The following is a 23,004-nucleotide window of genomic DNA, read 5'->3' as shown; positions in this document are numbered from 1 at the left end:
CAGGCACTGGGTGTGGGGATACATGTACACTATGCATTGATCAATATTAAATGACACATGCGCAATGATGAATGTTCACTCTTGTTTTTTTAGATTAACAACCAGTGTATTCAAAGTGAACATTTAAACGTGAACAACAAACCCTCCACCACCATTCCCCCCTCCCCCTCCTACCAAAACTCCCAAACACACCCTGACCCCCTGCCCCTCCCACCAAAACTCCCAAACACACACCTCGCACCCCTCCCCCTCCCACCACAACAACCGCACACTAGTCCCATAGGGTGCACATAGCCCACATGTGGATGGCAATATTGTCACAGTGCTCTCCCAGAGCCAGGGGGGGGCATGTCCTGGCGGCACATTGTATGTTGGGACCGATGGAGGGGGCTGGTCTGTGTTGAGTTACTGGTTGAAGGGGTTTCCCCATGCTGGGGCTCCTGTGCAGGATGGGCAGCCTCCAGAGCATCTGCTATCCTGCCAAGGACCTCACAGAGCCTGTTGGTGCTGGCTGTAATGACCTGGCCCAGTGCCCTCAGTTCATCCCGCCACTCGTCCCTGGCCTGCCGATTGTCCTGCATGAAGTCACTGATCAGGCCAGTGAGCTGCTCAACCCGCTGGGCATCAATGGCTGATATTGTGGCCCTGCTGGGGATGGGGCTCACATGTGTTTCCGGCACTTCCGCAGGGGAACTGGCCACAGGACTGGCATGTCCCTGTGTTGCTCCATGCCCAGTAAGCTCAGAGGTGTCAGTCTCACCCGAGTCACTATATGAGACTTGGGGGTTGGTTTGGCCATCAGGGGTGTGGACGACTTCATATGTGTCCTCCTCGGTCGCTCCACAGATGGAAATGGGGCGGTCGGCAGCATCGAGGGAGGCCGTGGCTGCCACCTCCCCTGCCACACTTGACTCCTCAGAGCGCAGTGTAGGGCATGTGTCTTCCACCAGTGCAGGGTTTGGTGGGGGTGGGGGTGCTGCACCCTCCAAGGGCCTTGTTGGTGCCGGTGGTGTGCCTCCAGGTCTTCTCTTCCTCGCAGGGAGACGGCAGAGCCTGCCTTGGCCACTGGAGTTGCTGGGCCAGTTGCTCTCCTGCTCTTCGCTGTCATGTTCACTGCCTGTGGGGGTGGAAGAGAGGGACGGCATGAGTGTTGATTTGACAGCCAGCATTTTGACATGGCTACAATAGCACATTCAGATATTTGTGGGTTATCAGCGTTTGGGTGGAGAACGGCACATTATTCAATACTTGGGTGGTAAATGCATGCATATGTCTGTGTCACTCATGTTGGCCGGGTACTGTGCTGGCTCACATGCACACTGTTTACATCAACTGCCCTGTGTGCCTCACGGAATGGGCCACTTTGTGTGGTATGTGTCATATAAGTTACGCCTCGCACCTGGCACTAGCCTGGGTCTCACTTGCTTCGGCATGATTTAAAGGGGGGGGGAACGACCAATGCCGTGACTCCTTGGCCAGACCTTAGCAGTGACTTTCATTACATTTGCGCTGCCAGTATTGGCCTTGGACACTCACCTCCATCAGCGGATGACGTTGCTCCACGCTCCATATCTCCAACCCCTTTCATGGATTCAGGTCCTATCATGGCCGCACATGTCTCCTCCCAGGGCATTAATTTCATGGGCGAACCTGGGCCACAACCTGTCTCCAGGGCCTGGCTTCTATTGGCAGAGAGAATGCTCCGCACCCTCAGACGCAGGTCGTCCCACCTTTTTCTGCAATCCTTGGTGTTGCGGGGGGTGTTGCCCATGGCGCTCACCTTCTGCGCCACTAGAGCCCAGATCTCTTTTTTCTTGATCACTGCCACCCTACGCATGTCATTGCTGAATACCGTGTCAGCATGCTCATGGAGTGTATCCACCAGCATTTGGAATTCGTCAAGGCTGAACTGCTCCTTTCAGAGGCGGGCAGCTCCCTTGGGCATTCCTCCTTGATGATGGTATCTTTCCTGTATGTCGAATGTGTTCCAAGGGTCCTGTCTGGTGAGGATGGTAATGGATTGTGTTTTTAAAGATGGTCGCCATGCTCCTTCCAGTTCCTGTGCGATGACGCTGTTTCCGGTTCCGCTTTTTAACGGTGACCGTAAATAACGGTGACCACTATTTACGGTCACCGCTAATGCCACGTTACTCTAAGGCGTTAGTGTTCGCTACGGTGCACTTCATGCAGGTAGGGGGTTTCTCGGCCGAATTTGCGGTATGCCGCTATGTACATTAACGGCATGGCGCAAAGCTCGTGCCCGCGAACTTGTAATAGTGCACTTTTAGCGGTCTATTGCCAACTCGGACACGCTATTTGCGCCATGCCGGTAATGGACGGGACATACCTCCAATCTCGGAATGAGGGCCATTGGGGGTCATTACGAGGTTGGAAGTAAGGGAAACATGATGCCGGTAAAGGATTACCAGCATCGCTTACAGCTACGGGCTATTCTGACCAAACAGACTGCTATTTATGGCATCGTACTTAACAATGCCGTAAATAGCTGTCTGGGCTTGCGCGCGCGACACACCATGCCGGCATTAGCGGCATGCCGTAAACCGGAGCTGATCCCAAGTAATGCAGACATGCAAATAACGGCCTCCTGAAGGTCGAAATAGAGCTTGCCGGCATAGTTTAAATACCGGCATCTCCGAGAAGGTGTAAAGCACCCTGAGCAGTGTTTTGAAGTGCCACAGGTGCACACAATCAACAAAGGTGGATGCAATGGAGTGAGGGCCAGTACAAAAGGAGCACACCCACACACCACACCCTCTCCCACACCAAGATGATACCAATAGTAGTAGCATTACTGGAGCTGGAGGCCCTGCTTGCAAGGCCTCAACAACAACAACAACAACAGCCTCCAACACAGAGGAGACACAGGAGGAGAAGGAGGGTGAGACAGGCCCAGCATGCCCCACCAGTGCAGCCACCGTTACCATGCCGGCAGCCCCCAATCCTTCGCATCAGAGCCACCCCCTTCAACCTAACACCTGAGCAGATCCACACCCTGTACCAGCTTCACTGTGACACCATCACCACCGTAGTGGACCTGATACACAACGTCATAGTGAGCCTCATAGAAATACGCACCGCCATCCCCCCTCTACTGAAGGTAGTGTCTGTACTGCCTTCCTTGCCACAGGCACCTACCAGCACACAGTGGGGCACATGCATTACATATCACAACCCTTATTTTCCCGGATACGGAACCAAGTGCTGGATGCCCTCCTCAAGCACACAAGGCACTACTTATCCCTACCACAGACTCCCCAGGAGATATTTGATACAAAAGTTGCCTTCCATGCACTGGCAGGCATGCCAAATTGTGTAGGTACCCTTGACTGCACCCACGTGGAGTTGGTAGTCCCGCATGCCATGGAGGTGGTGTATCGCAACCGGAAGCAATACCACTCCATCAATGTGCAGATGGTATGCAACGCCAGCAAAATCATCAAACATTGCTTTGCCCGATATCCAGGATCAACTCATGACTCTTTGGTCCTGCGGAACTCCACGCTACCACGCTTCATGGAGTGACATGATGGACGACGTGCGTGGCTGCTTGGTGAGTTGCCTGACTGGCCCATGGCAGTGCATCAGGGTTGTGAGGAGGGTGGCTGCATACTCCACCTTGGTGGGAAGGGGCTGATGCATACTCCACCTGGGTGGGAAGGGGGGGATGCATACACCACCTGGGTGGCAATGTTGACGTCAGTGCACGATGTGCACATCACCGAACACTGTGCCCTAAAGCAACTGAAACGGCACATGACAACGAAATTCCATACAATGAAGTAAGTCCGACACCTATCACTACATGACTAACAGTTTACCAGCACAGATCCCACAACACATGCACCACTCATCGGCGGCCCTCACACACCGTAAGGCCATCCTGCACTGCATATGCACTATGTTGCTGTATCCAGCATATCACCACACATGACAGTCATCCGTGGGAGTGCATTGAATTGAGCCAACCAGGGATACAACAGTGTGTCCCTGGTTCCGCACACCCATAGGAGCGCTGCAAGTCACCATGGAACTGATCGTTGCAGAATGACGAATATGGTACTGACTACAGCCAACACTCTCTAATACAAAATCTCACAGGACACGACACATCAATGATTTTATTCCAACACTGCTGCATGTATTTACGATGCACGTGCAACAAGATGTGAGTGCACACCATAACCCATCTGTAAGATGCTACCCCCTCCATCATTCCATTGCACAGGACACATAGCTGGGCCAGAAATGGGGTCAATGCATCCAGGAACATGTGTGCATGGGCAGAAATCACCTGCTGGCATGTAAGACTTGCACAGTTGGCCGCCATGGTTGTACGAACACTTACCTTCATTCCCCTCCCATGCAGGTGATGGTGGCTATCCCTTGAAGCCGTGGCTCCTCACCCCTGTCCAAAACCCACAGAACAGGCATGAGGAGGACTACAATCGGTCCCATACCCGTACACGTGTGGTGATTGAGCAGACCTTTGGCCTGTTGAAGGCACGATTTTGTTGCCTCATCCGGTCGGGTGGGGCACTCATCTACAGCCATGAGAAGGTGTCCAAGATCACAATGGCATGTCTAATGCTGCACAATATGTGCATCCGTCGGAACGTGCCCCTGCCCCCTGACATGGAAATGCTACCACCTGATGATGATGAAGGGGAGGAGGAGGAAGAAGTGGCAGGACGGCATGTCAGGTGTATTGACCCACGTTTGAGTCATTAAGCTGCAACATTTGGTGCTGTGGGCTTAGAAAATCCAAGATGGCCAAAAAGCCCACATGTGCGCCAGAATCCAGGAGAACCGCGCAGTTTGTGCGCACACCAAAATGGTTGCCTAACCTTCCACCCACCAGTGCGAGCGTGATGGGCCAGGGGTGCCATGAGTGGAATGTGTGCCAAAGGAAAAACAGCAGTGCCTGTTAGCTTAAAAAGCCCTTTCAAATCACCTTGGTTTCTCTGAATGCAAGCTAAAAATGCCTATGTCAAACATTGCAGGATATTAAAAAATCTCACTGAACACCAGCAGACATTTGGCAAAATGAAGTTTTGTGTGCATACAAAATCTGGAAAGAAAAATAGCCCAAAACGATGTTCATAACACAACTGGCTGAGCTGTGGAGGTCAGCAGCTTAATTTAAACTGAACTGAAAACCACTAAAATCGAAATGTTTAAATTAAATGAGGGACCTACTTTTGCGTGTCACATAGTTTGTAACTGTTGAAATGTCATAGTTTTGAACTTAGAATCAGCACTCTAGCTGCATGTGTAAAAATTGTCTGTTTGATTTGAATGTAGAAAACTGGGAACAAAAAGTGACATTTAGCTGAAACCTGGCTTAATGAAACTGGATTCTGCCTGACAACTACCCCCGACAGGAGTTGAAACTGGATCAACAGCTGTGTTCCCAGGCCTGGCTGCATTCTGATGCCCCCACAAAATGGAGGTGACACCTGTCTGATTGAATTACCTGGGGACTGCAGGAAACTGAACAATGGACTCAGGCAAATGTTATATTGGGGGGGCCGTAAAGTGGCTTCCTCTTGGGAGAAGTGGGAGGAGAAGGGCCTGTGAGAGCCAGCTGAGCTTGGGGGAAGTGGATAAACCAGTTCTTCCACCATGTGATGTGGGAAGCCACACCCCTTTTTGACCAGGGCATAAGTTAAAAAGATAGATAACTCATAGTGCAGACTGGTCAAAATCATATAAGTAATATCATTATTCTTGTGATTTTTCTGTGCACGTTTTAAGAGGCGTTAGGACCCTGTGGTGTATTCTGGGGCGTTGCTAGCGGAAAATAGGGGCTCACTCCAAATGTCTGCATGTTAAAAATCTGACACTTCATCAATTAATGTCCATACTCCTTGCGCACATGTGTGTAAATTTTGGTAAATGTCCGATATTGGTAAACCAGTCAAAGAGCGCAAAATGTTGTCATTTTTGAATGCAAGCCCCCAGGAAGATCAGAGGCGGACAAGCATGGACCATAAGGAATATATAATATCTACATGTAATGTCAACCACTTGTGTACCTGGGAAATATGTATTTGAATCAAATATAGATCTGTGGGCAAATTGACCAGGGGAGGATCCTCTGACCCATAAACAGACCTCATCATGATGACAATCCATTTCCTTCCCCCAATCATGGGAGAGGGGAGAATTGGGCCAATGACAAGTAGAGAGGGGCAGGCTTAGCTAGGCCCAGGCACACACCCATTTTCAAAACACATAAAAAGAGACTGCTGGGACAGGTAGGGACATTCAATTCCATTTGCTGCGGAGCATGCTGACCGACGACTTCACATCCAGAGATCCAACACTTAGACTTCCAAGCTAAACATAGACTACAGAACTTTGAACCTAGAAGGCCCACTGCAAGCAAAGGTATTCTCAGCAAGCCTTCAGAATCCAGCAAACCTAACCAAACTATTCAACAGCCGGGCAAGCTGTTTGAATTCTTTGCCAAGAACTGTTGCCGGAACCGCAGACCAGACCCAGACCGCTGTGAGCAGAACCGGTGCCTGATTGACCCGCCGTATCCAGAGAGGCTAGACCAGCAGAGCAGAGCTAACCCAGACGCTGTGAGCAGAACCGCCCAGTCCAGTCCAGTTGACCAGATCCGTGACAAGGCCCATTCATTTCAAAATTAGGAGTGAGTATCCGCCAGAACTGTGCAGAACCCAATCTCTTAGTTAAAATAATCTAGTCCAAACTATTTTAACCTAATTAGAACAGCCTCCTAGAAATCATGTTATCTGTCATTTCTAAAGCTGCACAACTGTCACCTGTCAATTCTACAGCTGCAAGCTGTCACCTGTCATTTTGATTTTTACTTTAAATCCGAAACTCTACCGTTATCAAATCGTCTGTATCTCTGGAACCGTTTGGGCTAGGAACGAAACTTTCATTTTAAAGCTGTGATTCTAGGCTTTCCAATGAACCTAGAGACTTCCTACTCCCTATACTTTTTCCGCAATCGCGATTTAAGCACTGGCGAAATTTACCGCGATTTGCGATTTTGGCACCATTTCTCCACTTGTCAAAATAGCAGCTCCATTCTTTCCTTTGTCAAAATCCGTTTGCAACCTGGTAGTTACGCATAGAGCATTGCTAAAGTGAGGCTGAACTAATATAAAGTATCTCTCCCTCACCCTGAACCTCCTGCAGGGAATTAAAATCAATTTTAGCATTTTCACTTCATTTTCACTTCATTGCCACCACATTTCAAAGTAATATGCCTGTGTTTAAAACTCATACCTGTTTTCTCTAAGCTTGCTGGGGGAACTGGAACTGTGTATTGCATTATGAAGAGTGATTTGTTGGGATTCTTGAAGACTGTGTGCTCTCCTTCCATTTCTTACATTGCATAGGGGGGGAGTGAATTGTCAAGGAAAAGTGATTACATTGTCGTTAGTTGAAGCCATATCAAGTTATTTTCTGTACTGCATTTCATTCATCATTGCGTGTCCTTGAACCATATAAAGCATTCTTTCCCACCTTATTCTTCTGTTCCTATTATTAGGTTACCTCTTGCTGATTACTGCTCATATTCAAAAGTGTAATATCCATTATCAATTTATTTATAGAAGTGTGATATATATATATATATATATTGTTTAAATTTTCAAATAAACCTTTTAATTTGCAAAACAAACCTACTTCTTGGCTCAGTGGGATCAGGGGGATTCTAAGAGGGGGGTGTTATACAAGGGTTGTCATCCAGAGTACTGAACTGGACATAAAAATACATCAATAAGGGTTTTCCTCAGCATCCCAGACTAGGCATTGACTTAGCTGTAGTGTTGATTGAATATCGCTTACAAGCATCACAGTGCCGATGCACAGGAGGGACGTGTTGTGCGGCAATCATTGATTGGACAATATTTCTGACACACAAGTCAGCAGAGGGTGTGAGGATGTCAGGACATCAGGCACTGGGTGTGGGGATACATGTACATTCTGCGTTGAGCAATATTAAATGACACATGCACAATGATGAATGTCCACTCTTGTTTTTTTTAGATTAACAACCAGTGTATTCAAAGTGAAAATTTAAACGTGAACAACAAACCCTCCACCACCATCCCTCCTCCCCCTCCCACCAAAACTCCCAAACACACCCTCACCCACCTCCCCCTCCCACCACAACAACCGCACACCAGTCCCATAGGGTGCACATAGCCCACATGTGGATGGCAGTATTGTCACAGTGCGCTCCCAGAGCCAGGGGGACGCATGTCCTGGCGGCGCATTGTACGTTGGGACCGAAGAAGGGGGCTGGTCTGTGTTGAGTTACTGATTGAGGGGGTATCCTCATGCTGGGGCTCCTGTGCAGGATGTGCAGCCTCCAGAACATCTGCTATCCTGCCAAGGACCTCACAGAGCCTGTTGATGCTGGCTGTAATGACCTGGGTCAGTGCCCTCAGTTCATCCCGCCACTCATCCCTGGCCTGCCGATTGTCCTGCATGAAGTCACTGATCAGGCCTGTGAGCTGCTCAACCCGCTGGGCATCAATGGCTGATGTTGTAGCCCTGCTGGGGATGGGGCTCACATGTGTTTCCGGCACTTCGGCAGGGGAACTGGCCACAGGACTGGCATGTCCCTGTGTTGCTCCATGCCCAGTAAACTCAGGGGTTTCACTCTCACCCGAGTCACTATATGAGACTTGGGTGTTGGTTTGGGCATCAGGGGTGTGGACGACTTCATATGTGTCCTCCTCCATTGCTCCACAGATGGAAATGGGGCTGTTGGCAGCATCGAGGGAGGCCGTGGCTGCCACCTCCCCTGCCACACTTGACTCCTCAGAGCGCAGTGTAGGGCATGTGTCTTCCACCAGTGCAGGGTTGGGTGGGGGTGGGGGTGCTGCACCCTCCAAGGGCCTTGCTGGTGCCGGTGGTGTGCCTCCAGGTGTTCTCTTCCTCGCAGGGAGACGGCAGACCCTGCCTTGGCCCCTGGAGGTATTGGGCTGGTTGCTGTCCTGCTCCTCACTGTCATGCTCACTGCCTGTCGGGGTGGAAGAGAGGGACGGCATGAGTGTTGATTTGACAGCTAGCATTTGGACATGGCTACAATAGCACATTCAGATATTTGTGGGTTATCGACATTTGGGTGGAGAACGGCACATTATTCAATACTTGGGTGGTAAATGCATGCATATGTCTGTGTCACTCATGTTGGACGGGTACTGTGCTGGCTCACATGCACACTGTTTACATCAACTGCCCTGTGTGCCTCACGGAATGGGCCCCTTTCTGTGGTATGTGTAATATAGGTTACGGCCGCACACCTGGCACTAGCCTGGGTCTCACTTGCTTCGGCATGATTTAAAGGGGGGGGGGGGGCGACCATGTCGTGACTCCTTGGCCAGACCTTAGCATTGACTTTCATTACATTTGCCTTGCCAGTATTGGCTTTGGACACTCACCTCCATCAGCGGATGACGTTGCCTGCGTTCCATATCTCCAAACCCTTTGATGGAATCAGGGCCTATCATGGCCGCACATGTCTCCTCCCAGGGCATTAATTTCATGGGCGAACATGGGCCTCAACCTGACTCCAGGGCCTGGCTTCTGTTGGCAGAAAGGATGCTCTGCACCTCAGCCGCAGGTCGTCCCACCTTTTTCTGCAATCCTTGCTGGTGCGGGGGGTGTTGCCCACGGCGCTCACCTTCTGCACCACTAGAGCCCAGATCTCTTTTTTCTTGATCACTGCCACCCTACGCATGTCATTGCTGAATACAGTGTCAGCATGCTCATGGAGTGTATCCACCAGCATTTGGAGTTCGTCAGGGCTGAACCGCTCCTTTCGGAGGCGGGCAGCTCCCTTTTTTGGCACTTTGGGCATTCCTCCTTGATGATGGTATCTTTCCGGTATGTCGAAAGTGTTCCAGGGGTCCTGTCTGGTGAGGATGTCAATGGATTGTGTTTTTAAAGATGGCCGCCGTGTTCCTTCTAGTTCCTGTGCGATGATGCTGTTTCCGGTTCCGCTTTTTAATGGTGACCGTAAACAACGGTGACCGCTATTTACAGTCACCGCTAATGCCACTTTATTCTAAGGCGGTAGTGTTCGCTACTGTGCAGTTCATGCCGGTAGGGGGTTTCTCGGCCAATTTTGCAGTATACCGCTACATACATTACCGGCATGGCGCAAAGCTAGTGCCCGCGAACTCGTAATAGTGCGCTTTTAGCGGTCTATTGCCAGCTCGGACACGCTATTTGCACCATGCCGGTAATGGACGGAACTTACCTCCATTCTCGGAATGGGGGCCACAGTGTGGGTAACAATTGAAAAAAGGCACATTTTTGTATAACTCCCATGTTCTTTATAACGCACATGTTTTGTAAGGTCTCCGTGAGGATGATATCTTTGACCTTCAAGAAACTTGGTTATTGAAAAAGTGAAGTGTTGATAGGTATGTGCGTTATAATTGCCCGGCAGGAAAGGGTGTGATGTGTAGGCCCAAAAGAGGATTGGTAATTGGATTACGAAATGAGATAATGTCAATGCAATTAGAAGTAAAGAGAATATAATAGCAGTGCCATTCCGGGAGCAAGATCCAAAGGAAGTGAATTGCACTCTACTGTATTATCCACCAATTGGTAAGAGTACGTTCACTATCATGAACACTCTTGATCCGTTGGTAACAGAGTCGGTGGTGTGTAACCCGTTAGGAACGGTTATGATAGTTGGCAATTTTAATGCCAGTTGTAGTAAGACACAGCAGGAATTAGACACGCACACCTTAGATGGAAAAACTGTGTCTTGCAGGAAGTCAAAATAATCAGGGTGCCAAATGGCTGAATTTTATGTCAGCAATGGGTCTGTAATTACTGATGCAAATGACTCAGGAACGTCTAAATAAACCATATACCCGGATTAAAGGGAACAGTAGAAGCGGGATTGACTATGCCTTTGTGAATTCAGTTAGAAATGACAGCTCTACTAAATTTACCCTGAGAAATACACCAGATAGTGATCACAAAATGCTTGTAATTCATGTACATGGATCTGAGAGGGCATGGAATCATGGTGAGACCATGGTCAATAATGATAAATAATGGAAGAAGTCACATTAATCGGGGGGGACAAGAATGTAGCAGCACTAAATAAATGTGTAGCATTAGATCAACTAGATTGGAAAATCCCCCAATTAGAGATTGAGAAGACTGCTTTGTTAATCGCTGACTATGCTAATAAATATGTATCATCTACAAGGCTAATGAAGGACAAATCTGTTCAACATATGCAAAATGAGCATGACTCAAAAGTTGTAAGGACAAAGATGGAGAAATTGAGGACGTTAACAAAGTTGGGACATAATTGCTTTATCTCTCCTGCAAAGTGCGAAGAAATATAAAAACTAAACACAAAATGTGTATAAGAATGTATATGGTTTCATGTAAAACGGTAAGATGGCGAGCATTATTTCACTTGCTTAGTAAGAAATATTCATTGAAGTTCTGGCATGAAGTAAGAGAAATAATTGACCCTACGGACCATGCCCTAATAAATCCAATTGGTAAAGCAGATTGGGGGAGTTACATTAAAGAGCTGTTTGGTATTAAATCTAATGAAATATGAACTATTTCGCTCACCCTAATATTTCATGGAAATAGAATGGTATTTGCTGAAGGGGAAATCGAGAATACTATTAAGAGGTTGAATGTCTTGAGAGCCCCTGGGCCAGATGGCCTGGCCAATAAAGTGTTGAAGGACAATTTTGAGGTATGGACCCCATTCTAACAATATTGTTTAGAAAGATGGGGGATGAAGGCATTATACCTTCATCCTGGAAAACATCATTGTTAATCCCAGTACGCAAGAAGGCTGAGTGGGGCATTACTACCAACTATAGGTTACTTGCTATGCTTGACGCCCCAGAAAAACTATTCTGCATCCTGCTATTGGATAGATTAAAACCCTGGGAAATATTTGGGCTTTAAACTACCTAATACGACAAGCGTCGGCTCACAAATGCAGAAATGTATATATTGCCTATGTCAACTTCTCAAAAGCCCTCAACAGTGTTGCCAGGAGCAGACTTTGGTCAAAATTAATATGTTTGGAGAATAGAAGATGATCTCTTGTTCTTAGTTAAGCTTTTCTATATAGAGACATCGGCAGCAGTGAGATTAAGTCAGGTGTGTTACATTACTGAGTGTATTGAGGCCCAAAATGACCTAAAGCAAGGCTGTGTCCTTGTGCCAGTGTTATTTAATCTTTATGTAGCAGATTTGGAGACTATCTTAGATTCCAGCCAGTCTTTTCTGCCTAAAATAAGGACTAGGCAGATAGGTGGCCTGATGTATGCCGATGACACTATATTGCTTGATAGGACACCTATTGCCTACAAAGGACCTTTACAGAGTTGTATTCTTATTCTGAAAGGAACGGAATTGAAGTGAAACAAAGACAAAGATTATGGAGATAGACTGTAAGAGAAAGGCCAGACATTTTGTATGGAAAACAGACGGTCAAACCATAGAAAAGGTAGGAGCTTATGTTTACTAAGGTGTACTTACCACATCTACTTTCTCCATTCAAGCAAAAAGAGAATAAGTCATGCATAAAGCAATTTGTAAGTTTGGGATGATTAGAAAATTGACTGCATCTAGGGCTGGATCCTATATAGAAGGCTCTAATATAGGTTTATTGCTCTAGCATTGTCACTAGCAATATGTATGCGTGGAGATGCTTAAGGACAAAGAATTTAACCAACTCCAGATCTTGGAAGGTCATATTTTGCGGCATGCACTGGGTTGCCCCCAAGGCACTCCCGTGGAGGCCATCTGTATGGAATTAGTCCTGGTATCACTGGAAAAGACACTGGGCCTCAATTACGAGTAGCCCGGTAAAAGCGGGTTCATTACCGGCATGCCGGAATGAGCGGGTCCGTGCTCGTATGAACCCGCTAATAGTGGGTGATTACGAGCACGCACGTTCCCCCATGCCGGTAAAGGCAATACCGCCATGCTGGTAAAGGCCCTCCAACCCCCTATACCGGCATCGCGGGACCCGCCGATAGCGGTACCGCCTCATACCAACCCCTAAATACCGGCACGGTAATACCACCATGGTAATACCGTGTTCGCAAAAAACGGACCCGGAAATTACGTCATCGCGCAGGAACGGGAAATAGGCCAGCGGCCATCTTTAAAAACACAATCCATTGCCATCCTCCCCAACCACCAGTCCATTTGTGTTGTGTTGTGCTGTGCCAGAAAATACTCAGGATGTCCAAGGCAACCAGGAAGATGACCCCCCGGGAGCGGAAACAGCATTTTTCTGACGCTGAGCTTAATATGCTGGCAGACACCCGGGCCCAGCATGCAGACATCATCAGGTCTAACGACATGAAGCATGCTGCCCAGATGAAAAAGAAGCAAATCTGGCAGGAGGTTGCCCAGAGGGTGTTGGCTGTGGGAACCACCCCACGGACTGTGCGCGACTTTCGCAAGCAGTGGGACGACCTCCGCCTCAGGGTGAGGAACATCCTGGCAGTCAACAGAAGGGCCGCCATGGCGACAGGCGGGGGGCCACACTCACCAGCGAAGCTGATGCCATGGGAGGAGACAGCCATTTCATTCATAGATCCCGAGTCTATAGAGGGATTCGGAGAGATGGAGATGGGCACCACATCATCCCCAGACGAAGGTGAGTGACCCAGCATATCCCTGTAGGGTAAACCATGATGTGGCACAAGTGACGTGGAAGTGAGACTAGGCAAGGCAATGCATGTCCCAGGACCACATCAACATATCCAGTCAAGAATGCATGCCACACCCTGCCACACACAAATGCATGCTGAGTGCCAATCCCAATCCCAACACACGGGCAACATGACTCGACCGTGCCCATGTAACTCACCACACAGACACCATATCAATGCCATGCCACTAGCCATGCATTGATTGCCCACATGTCTCAGAACTCCAAATGCCACACCCCTGTAATAATTGGATGCATGAATGTATGAACATATCACAGCGCTATAGAATATTGCTGCCATGTGACACCATCACTGATGACCTGCATCTCTTCTATCCCCCAGGCACCGATGAGGAAGATGACAGGCAGGACGGGGGAGCAAGGGCATCTACATCACGGCAAGGGACAAGGGCCACCGCCACCCCCACCCCCCAGCCCGAGAATCTGCCCAGACCAACAGGCAGTGTGACAGACCTAGCAGCAACCCAGCAGGAAACACCTGCAGCCAGTGTGGGCCACACACATGGAGTCCAGCAGCAGCCACCAACAACAGTGGGAGGTGTTTCCGTTCCCGCACCGCCAACCACCGCGGACGTTGCGGATGCTGATGTGGACACCGAGGGTGACACAGTCGTGTCCACCACATCCACCCCAAGCCCCATTACCACCCTCCCCCCATTCAGAGGCCGACAGCAGCGACGATCCCTGCCTCCACGACTCTGACCTCGGAGAGTCCGACATATGCCCCTTCAAGGAGGACAGTTCCCTGGACGTGGGCCCCATGCAAGCACCATCCACCACCCTGGCTACCACCACCCTGGCTACCACCACCCCGGGTACCACCACCCCGGCCACCAGCACTCCCGCTACCAACGACTCCTTTGAGGCTCACCTGTCGAGGGTGGAGGCACGATAGGAGTCGATGCTAGACCTACTGCGGCAACATATTGCCGATGGGAAGGACTCCATGAGGGCCATCGCTACAGCCATCGCTGCTAACACTGCTGCCGTTGAGGCGTCCACAACTGCCATGAGGGAGTGTCTGGGGGCAGTTGCGCAAGCCCTGATGTCCAACCTGCCTCAAATGCAGCACCCACACCTTGGAGCAGGCATGGGACCGGCCACTGACATGTCCACTGCTACGACCCCTCGACCTCAGCCCCCTCAAGCCCCATGCGGATGACCCGGAGGAGTGCACGGCGCTTGGACATGCCACCCCCGGATCCCAAAAAGGTGAAGAAGTAGAGTGGCCAGACAATGCCGTTGGACAAATGGACGTTGGTCAAGGGAACAATCTTTGGTGTACATTTGGGGACATTTGGGGTTTGTAGGGTGGGTGAGGGAGTTCACTGGGGTACTTTTGGGGTTTGTAGGGTGGGTGAGGGAGTTCACTGGGGTATTTTTGGGGTTTGTAGGGTGGGTGAGGGAGTTCACTGGGGTATTTTTGGGGTTTGTAGGTTGTGACGGGAATGTTTACATTATTACATGTCTGAAAAATACACCCGTTGTGTGCAAGAAAATCAATGGCTGGACATACTTCATTTTGTGCATGTACATTTAATGTGTGATGGTGTACAGTGGCGAACTTCAAACAAAACAAGTGTGCATGTCCACATGCAGCCAGTGTGTCACTGGCACATGACTTTCATGGTCCCTGAATTTCAGAAGTATTTGTGGATTAGTGCTTGGCGTACAGCATGACCATCCCGTGCATTACGTGCTGGCAGAGGGGCTCCTTAGCCTCTGTCTCCATCCCCTTCATCCTCACCCGGCCCATGCATGTCAATGTCAGGTGGCAGTGGTACATTCATCCGGACGCACATGTTGTGCAGCATGACACAGGCCATGGTGATCTTTGCCACCTTCTCAGGCCTGTATAGGAGTGCCCCACCAGACCTGCTGAGGCAGCGGAACTGCGCCTTCAACAGGCCAAAGGTCTGCTCAATCACAACACGGGTACGGGTGTGCACACGATTGTACTCCTCATGGCTGTTCTGCGGGTTCCGCACAAGGGTGAGTAACCACAGCCTCAAGGGATATCCTCCATCACCTGCAAGCAGACACAAATAGGCGTGTGTCCCTCTGAACTGCCACCTTCAGGGAGCAAGGTCATGGCGGCAGCTATTTGGTGTGGGCATGCACATGTCCCTGTACGCATGCAAAGATGTTACCTAGATGCAATCTATTCTGTCATGAGGTGTGGTAGTCAGGATGCCGTTCAATACATGATGCAGGGTGTAATCATGCATGCTGAGGCAGATGTGCAGTGCTATTGGAACAATGTTTAGCCCCCAATGCATGCTGTTCATTCTCCACTATGCATGGTCACACTGACCACATTGCCACAGGTGCCATCCTGTTCATTCATGCGTTGCTTGCCATCACCATGGTGGCCTTGTTGTGCCTCTTACTTGTTGACATCGATATGCATTATTTGTGATATGTGGCCCAGTGATGTGTCATGTTCCGTTTGAATGGTTCAGGTCAGGAGTGTTTAGCTCTTCATGCATTCTCCAATCACCGGCTATTGCCACCCAGGTGCAGTATTCCCCCCCCTTTCCCACCCAGGTGCAGTATCCCCCCCTTTCCCACCAAGGTGCAGTATTCCCCACCCTTATGCATCCCCACACATCAGCGCCCTGAAGCACTGCCATGGGATGGTTGTGCAACTCACCAAGCAGCCAGGCACGTGGTCCAGCATGTTGCTCCATGTGATGGGGTAGCGTGGAGTTATGCAGTACCATGGCATCATGTGTTGATCCAGGAAATCGGGCACAACAATGTGTGATGATCTTGCTGGAGTCACATGCCATTTGCACATTGATGGAGTGGTATTTCTTGCGATTGCCGTACACCGTTTCTATGGCATGGGGGACTACCAATTCCACATGGGTGCAGTTGAGTGCACCGACACAATTGGGCATGCCTGCCAGTGCATGGAAGCCTACTTTGGTGTCTGCTATCTCCTGGGCAGTCCGTGGTAGGGATATGTGGCTGCTTGCGTGCTTCAGGAGGGCATCCAGCACTTGGTTCAACATGCGTGAAAATAGTGGCTGTGAAATACCATGCAGCTGGCCCACTGTGTGTTGGTAGGTGCCTCTGGCCAGGAAGTGTAGCACAGACACCACCTTTAGTAGCGGGGGGATGGAAGTGCGTATTTCAGTGAGGCTGGCAATGATGTTTTGTATCATGTCCACTATGGTGGTGATGGTGTCACGGTCCAACCGGTACAGGGTGTGGATCTGCTCAGGGGTTAGGTTGAAAGGGTTGGGTCTGGTGCGAGGGATTGGTGGTTGCTTACGAGGCACTTCGGCCTGCGCTGGTGGTAATTGCTGGGCCTGTCTCACCCTCCTTCTCCTCCTCTGTGCTGCCTGTTGTTGCTGCTGTAGTTGTTGTTGTTGTTGCTGTTGTTGCTGTAGTTGTAGCAGTATGGGCATGTCATCCAGCGCCATGATTGCAACAGCTAGTGGTAGCATTTTGGTGTTCGAAGGGGTGTGGTGTGTGGGTGTGTTCATTTTATACTGGCCCAGCCTCCATTGACTCCACCTGTGGGGATTGTGTGCACCTGTGGCAGTTGCCTTGTATCCTGATTGCTGTTTGCGGGTGGTCCGCAATGCCTGTATGGCCGGCATCGTGCAGCCCGTGATTACCGGCTTCGGGATGCTGGTGTTTGCATGTCTGCGTGGGTTGGGATTTCCCCCTATTACCGGCATGCCGGTATTTGCTCCCTGAAGGGGCGCGTGTATGCGCCTATGCCGCTATTAGCGGCACCGTTATTTAGGGTGCCGCTAATACCGGGTTTGCGGGTCGGAATACAACGGAGCGGTAAACAATGCCGGTATTACAATACCGGCATCATTTTTGCCTTACCGCCAACCTCGTAATGAGGCCCAATGACTCTGGAGGAACGCAATATGGTTGATATAACACCTTATGAGAAAAGCAATTTGTTGTTCGTGAACAAATGAAATAATGCAAGGAATCAATAGAGACTTTCCAAAGAAAGATTGGTCAACTCATGGATTATTCGGAAAACCAGACTCTATTTAAGAATAAGATTACGAAAAAAAAGGCTCATGCATGTGATCGAATAGCAAACCTAAAATACCTCCTGGGGTAAAGTACTTTCCAATGTTATGTTAAACAGAAATGTTTGTTGTGCCTCTTACCATTTCCTTATATTATATTATGGGACAATTCTGCTATGAGATATTCTGGAGTGAAACTCCCATTTAACCGCCTGCCTTCTCTGTTGAGGAATTGTTCCTAGGATGCATCTTGCATGGGAAAATAGAGTGTATGTAGGATATGCAGCTGCCAATTGGAAGCAGCCAAACATCTATTCACTGGTTGCCTGTTTTTGGGTGATTCCTATGAGAACAACTATGGTATAATGTGCAGACTGGGTTTTAGTGGAAATTAACTGCATTTGTACAAGTCTATTTATAATATGTCAACGTGCTCCTTGGTTCGGGCTGCATGCAATGTATGGAATTATGCAATGAATAAAATTGAACTAGAGCTAGTGATGGATGAAGTGATAAGTACTAACGCTGCCCAGGATGGCAGAGGTTCGTTTTTTAAACAGATTCAGGGAGCACACTAGTCTGGAGAGAATCCCGGTATGAAATGTTGTATTTTATTTAATATCACCTTCATTTAGTATCAATTATAACAACGTAATATTTAATACGCTTTTAGTGTTAGTATTAGCCTTTTTTCCATTCAGTGTTAATGATTTCTGGAGTATGAAATAAATGAGTGATCTTTGAACTATATTGTGTGTTTTATGTTATATTGGTAATGGTTGATGATGTGTTTCTTTATTGTTTTAATAAGGTGCAAACAAGTTTAAATGTTAACTGAAATGCAAAATTAAAAAAAGAAAACTGAAAAAACACCCCCTTGAGCATGCCACCATCACAAACATCCCTGCACATCCCCATGTACACCTCACACATGCACCCAACAAATGTATGTACCACACTCAGTAAAGCACTTGTTCACTACCAACTTGTCTGGCATGGCGTGCATGATGCATGGACATGGGCTGCATATGTATGGAGGTAACTTGGGACTATGTGAGTGGAGGCCAGGGGAGAGACACATGTTCACACATCCATGCACGTCCATTGCACATATGACATCACCACACACATCCCTTGCCGCATAGGCAAAGGATCACATACCACTCAGTGTCACCAGTAGTTTGCAGGCGTCCATCCAACACATCCACACATTGGTCCAGTGACATTGTAAGCTGAGCGGCATTGCAGTCACATTCCACAAGTGCCACTCTACCTGGACCATGATGTTTGTGCAGACATAGGGATGCCAGTCATAACCTGTATGATATACACACATGCAAAAAACATAGCAGTGAACTCACACATTCAGATGTCATGCACGCACAGACAGAGCCAGGGCTGCATAGATCGACCACTCAGACATCCGGAGGCCAGACCTCAGCAAACCCCACAACATCGGATCACACTCTATGGAAATTTTAGGTATCTGTACATACATCAACCAGTCTGCGTGACATAGCCAACATGTACATGACACACTCAGATGGATGCAATGCCAATAACGGCAAATGTATTCACCAGTGGACAACGTCTGCTGCACAACCCTCATCATGGACAGGTGACGCTTGATGGCATGAGTCACAGGTACCAATGGCACCTTCAGCTACCTCCATGACACATCACACAGGTGAACCTGCATGCACACTGCATACATCACTGGTGGGATGAATCAGTCCCTGGCATGTGCACAGGTCGCCCATGTCATGGTACTGCCCTGCCTGCCCAATATGTACAACACCAACTACCACCACCCTGTGGAGGTGTGAACCACATCTGGCAGACAGACATGCCAACGCATCATCGCTTGCCATTGTGTGTGTGTGTGTCCATCACTGGCGTAACAGGGGCCCCCGCAGCCCCCGCGGTGCGGGGGGGCCCGCGGTGTGGGGGGCCCCACCAGCACATGGCTGGGAGGGGGCCCCAGTAAAAAAAAAAAAAAAAAAAGTTTCTTTTGAAATTCACTCTGCATTCATAAAGAACATTTCTGTAACAGAAATAATTTCTTTATGAAGGCAGAGTGACTACAAAAAGAAACTTTCTTTTTGAAGTCTGAGGGCCCCCGTACCCCATGACATGGAAGACCCTAGGCTGGAGGCCTCCATGTCATGGGGTGGGGGGGGGGGGTGTGGAACCCTATGCCTTCAAAAAGAAATTGTTTGTTTTTGTAGCCACTCAGCCATCATAAAGAAATTATTTTGATTATGGTTCGGTCCTTAACTGAAATAATTTCTTAATGAAGTTATAGTGACTTAAAAAAGAAACAATGGGGCTCATTCTGACCATGCCGGTCCGGAAACAACGGTGCTGGTAAGCTTACAGGCATTGTTGTTTCCGGACCGGCATATTACAGGTCTGCCTGGTGGGGCTGCCGTGCCCGACAGGTCTGACCCTGCCAGGCACAGCAGCCATGGTAGGCAGACCTGTCATGGAAGCACCGGCACCGTTAACAATGGTGCAGGTGCTTCTGTGTCCCCATTCCCGTGGAGTCTGGGGTTTAACGAAATTACCGACACCTGATTTCCCAGCCGCCGGACTTGAAATAGCACGGTGGCACCGGGAAGTCAGGCCATAGTAATTTTTTATGGGTCTGGCGGCAACCCGCCGGTAGCACTGGCACGGTTACCGCTGGACCCGTAATGAGCCCCAATTTCTTTTTTAAGTAATAGGGCCCCCCCTCAACTCCATGAGGTGTGCGTGTATGAGTCTATGGTGAAAGGGTGCACACTCAAATGTATAGCCGGCTGCCTGTGTGTGTATGGTGAAAGGGTGCACACTTAAATGTATGGGTGGTTGTGGGGGTGTGCCTGCATGGTGAAAGGGTGCACACATAAATGTATAGGTGGCTACCTGTGTGAGTGTATGGTGAAAGGGTGCACACTTAAATGTGTGGATGACTGGGTGTGTATAAGGTGAATGGTGTGTGTGCTTGTGTACAGGGGCACAAGAAAACCTTCATTTCGGGGGGCTAACCCTTCAAATGTTGGGAGAGGCGCTAACTTCACATGCGGTGGGGAGGGGGAAACTTATTTGTGTGGGCGCATCCAAATTATTTACGCATTTTAATGAGACTATTCTAGTGCAGATTCAATGTTCGAAGCAGTTAACTCTCTCCTATAAGTCTCCTGTTCCCTCTCTACCCTTCCAATCACTCCCCTGGCATGCAAGTACTAAACCCACATCACGATTTCAATCGCCTAAACAATGTGGCATTTGAATGCAGGTACTAACAGTGAAATGCTTTACGTTGGTAATTGCTGGGTTCTTGTTAACAGCAAAAACTAGGTGCCGTTTAAAATCTGTGTCCTGTTCGGTCTGGCAACTGCTCTAAAGGTTAGCCAAGTTGAGTCAATATAGCCCAAAATGTCAGGGGGGGTAGTGCTGAAGCCCAGTCAACTCAATGGTGTTGCGCTACTACTTGTGTTTAATGCCTTGCTTACTCCTAGCCCTATTCTTCCTCGTCCCAGTACTTATATACGAGGCAGTACGTGTGTTTGAGGCACTCTGCCTCATACAAAAGTACTGGGAAGAGGTAGAGGTACATGGAGGTAATGCCTGATTTAGCTACCTGTAATCTTCATCACTCCTAGTCCCACTGTTCCTCATCCCAGTACTTACCTATAAGGCAAGGAGCCTCATACGAAAGCTCTGGGACAAGGAAGAGGGACGCAGAGGTAATTCTGGGCCAAGGAGCTGATTGTGGAGGTTGGGGTGGTGGGTGGGTGGGAGGGAGAGTGGATGTGTGGGGGGGAGGATTGTGTGATAAATCATAATGGTTGTCCATGTCCAGGCTAAGCAGGCATGATATATGGTATTAGTGGCTAGAGAGGCATTTTGATTTAGCCAGTCTAGTCATTCCTCAGTTTGGTATGACTTTCTTTTAACTGGACATTTCTGATAAAGTAGTCCTGCTAACTTTAATTACCTGGCTAGATTGGCATTTGGGTGCTGCCAGTCTAGCCATTTCTTACTGCGGCATTGTATATTTTTTTGGGCATCTGTGATAAAATGATATGATGTGATTCAAGTCATTTATAATGCGCCTGTACACAAGTGTACACAAAGGAGGGATAATAGAGGGAGGACAAGACAAACGATCTCACTAGGCCTTGTGTCATTGTGAGAACGAGAAGTGCAAGGGAAAAGGGAGCAGGGAAGTGCAAGTGAGAGGGGAGGGGAAAACAGGGCAGCAATGCTCTCAGTAAGTGCAGCCAGGGCAGAGCAGCTATTGTTTGTGCAAGGAGAACAATGGACTGCAGGGTTACAGTTACAGCCCCTAAGTGCATGGTAGGCCCGGAGGCAGTGCAAGGGTGACAAATCAAGAAAGAGCCTGGACTCAGAGAGACTCTGAGGGTAGCCAAGCAGCCAGTCAGTACAGCAGACAGGTAGGTCAGGTAGGTCAGCAGGGGGGGAGAGAGAGCGAAAGCAGCAGAGAAGAGGAAAGCTTTTAGCTGCTTCCGAAACTTCAGGTTGTCCGCCTCAAGTTTGAGAGGGGCAGGGAGGCCATTCCAGTTGGAGGCACCAGCAGAGGAGAGAGGTCTACCCCCACTCTCTGCCTGGAGAAATGTCTAAGCCTTAGAGAGTTGGAGGTAGCTGAGTGAAGGGTTAGAGAAAGAAGGTATTTTGGAAGAGAGCATTGGATTTAGTGTTGGCACTGGCCCCAGAAAGCCTTGTGGGCAATGCAAAGGTTCTTGAACTTGATCCTTGCAGCCAGTGGAGAGATTTCAGGGCTGGAGAAATACAATCCCAGGGCTTGAGGCCAAGGCTAAGTCTTGCAGTCCTGTTCTGGATTATTTGCAGATGACGGAGACTAGAGGAAGACAGATTGAGAAAGTGGCTGTTGCAGTAGTCCAGCTTAGAGACAGTGAGCTTCTGGTGGAGAGTGAGAAAGGGAAGAGTCCCTTTGAGGAGGAGCAGCTGGTAGTGGGACTTCTTGGTGATGTCCGAGATGTTAGGAGAGAAAGAGAGTGTGGCGTTGAAGATGACACCAAGGTTTTTTGCCTCGCAGGAAGGCAAAGGAAGAGGGCCCAAGGTGGTCTGCTATAGTGAGAGAGGAAACACAGTGGCAAGGGTCCCAATGAGAAGGATCTCTGTCTTACTGGCATTAAGGCAGAGATTGTTGGAGGCGCACCAATCCTGAATCATGGATAGACAGTCAGGAATGAGCAAGAGAGGAGAGGAGGA

Source organism: Ambystoma mexicanum, chromosome 10 (genome assembly GCF_040938575.1).
Source record: "Ambystoma mexicanum isolate Mex_15411 chromosome 10, UKY_AmexF1_1, whole genome shotgun sequence".
Lineage (NCBI taxonomy): Eukaryota > Metazoa > Chordata > Amphibia > Caudata > Ambystomatidae > Ambystoma > Ambystoma mexicanum.
The sequence above is the reverse complement of the archived record's forward strand: the minus strand, read 5'-3'. Positions refer to the sequence as shown.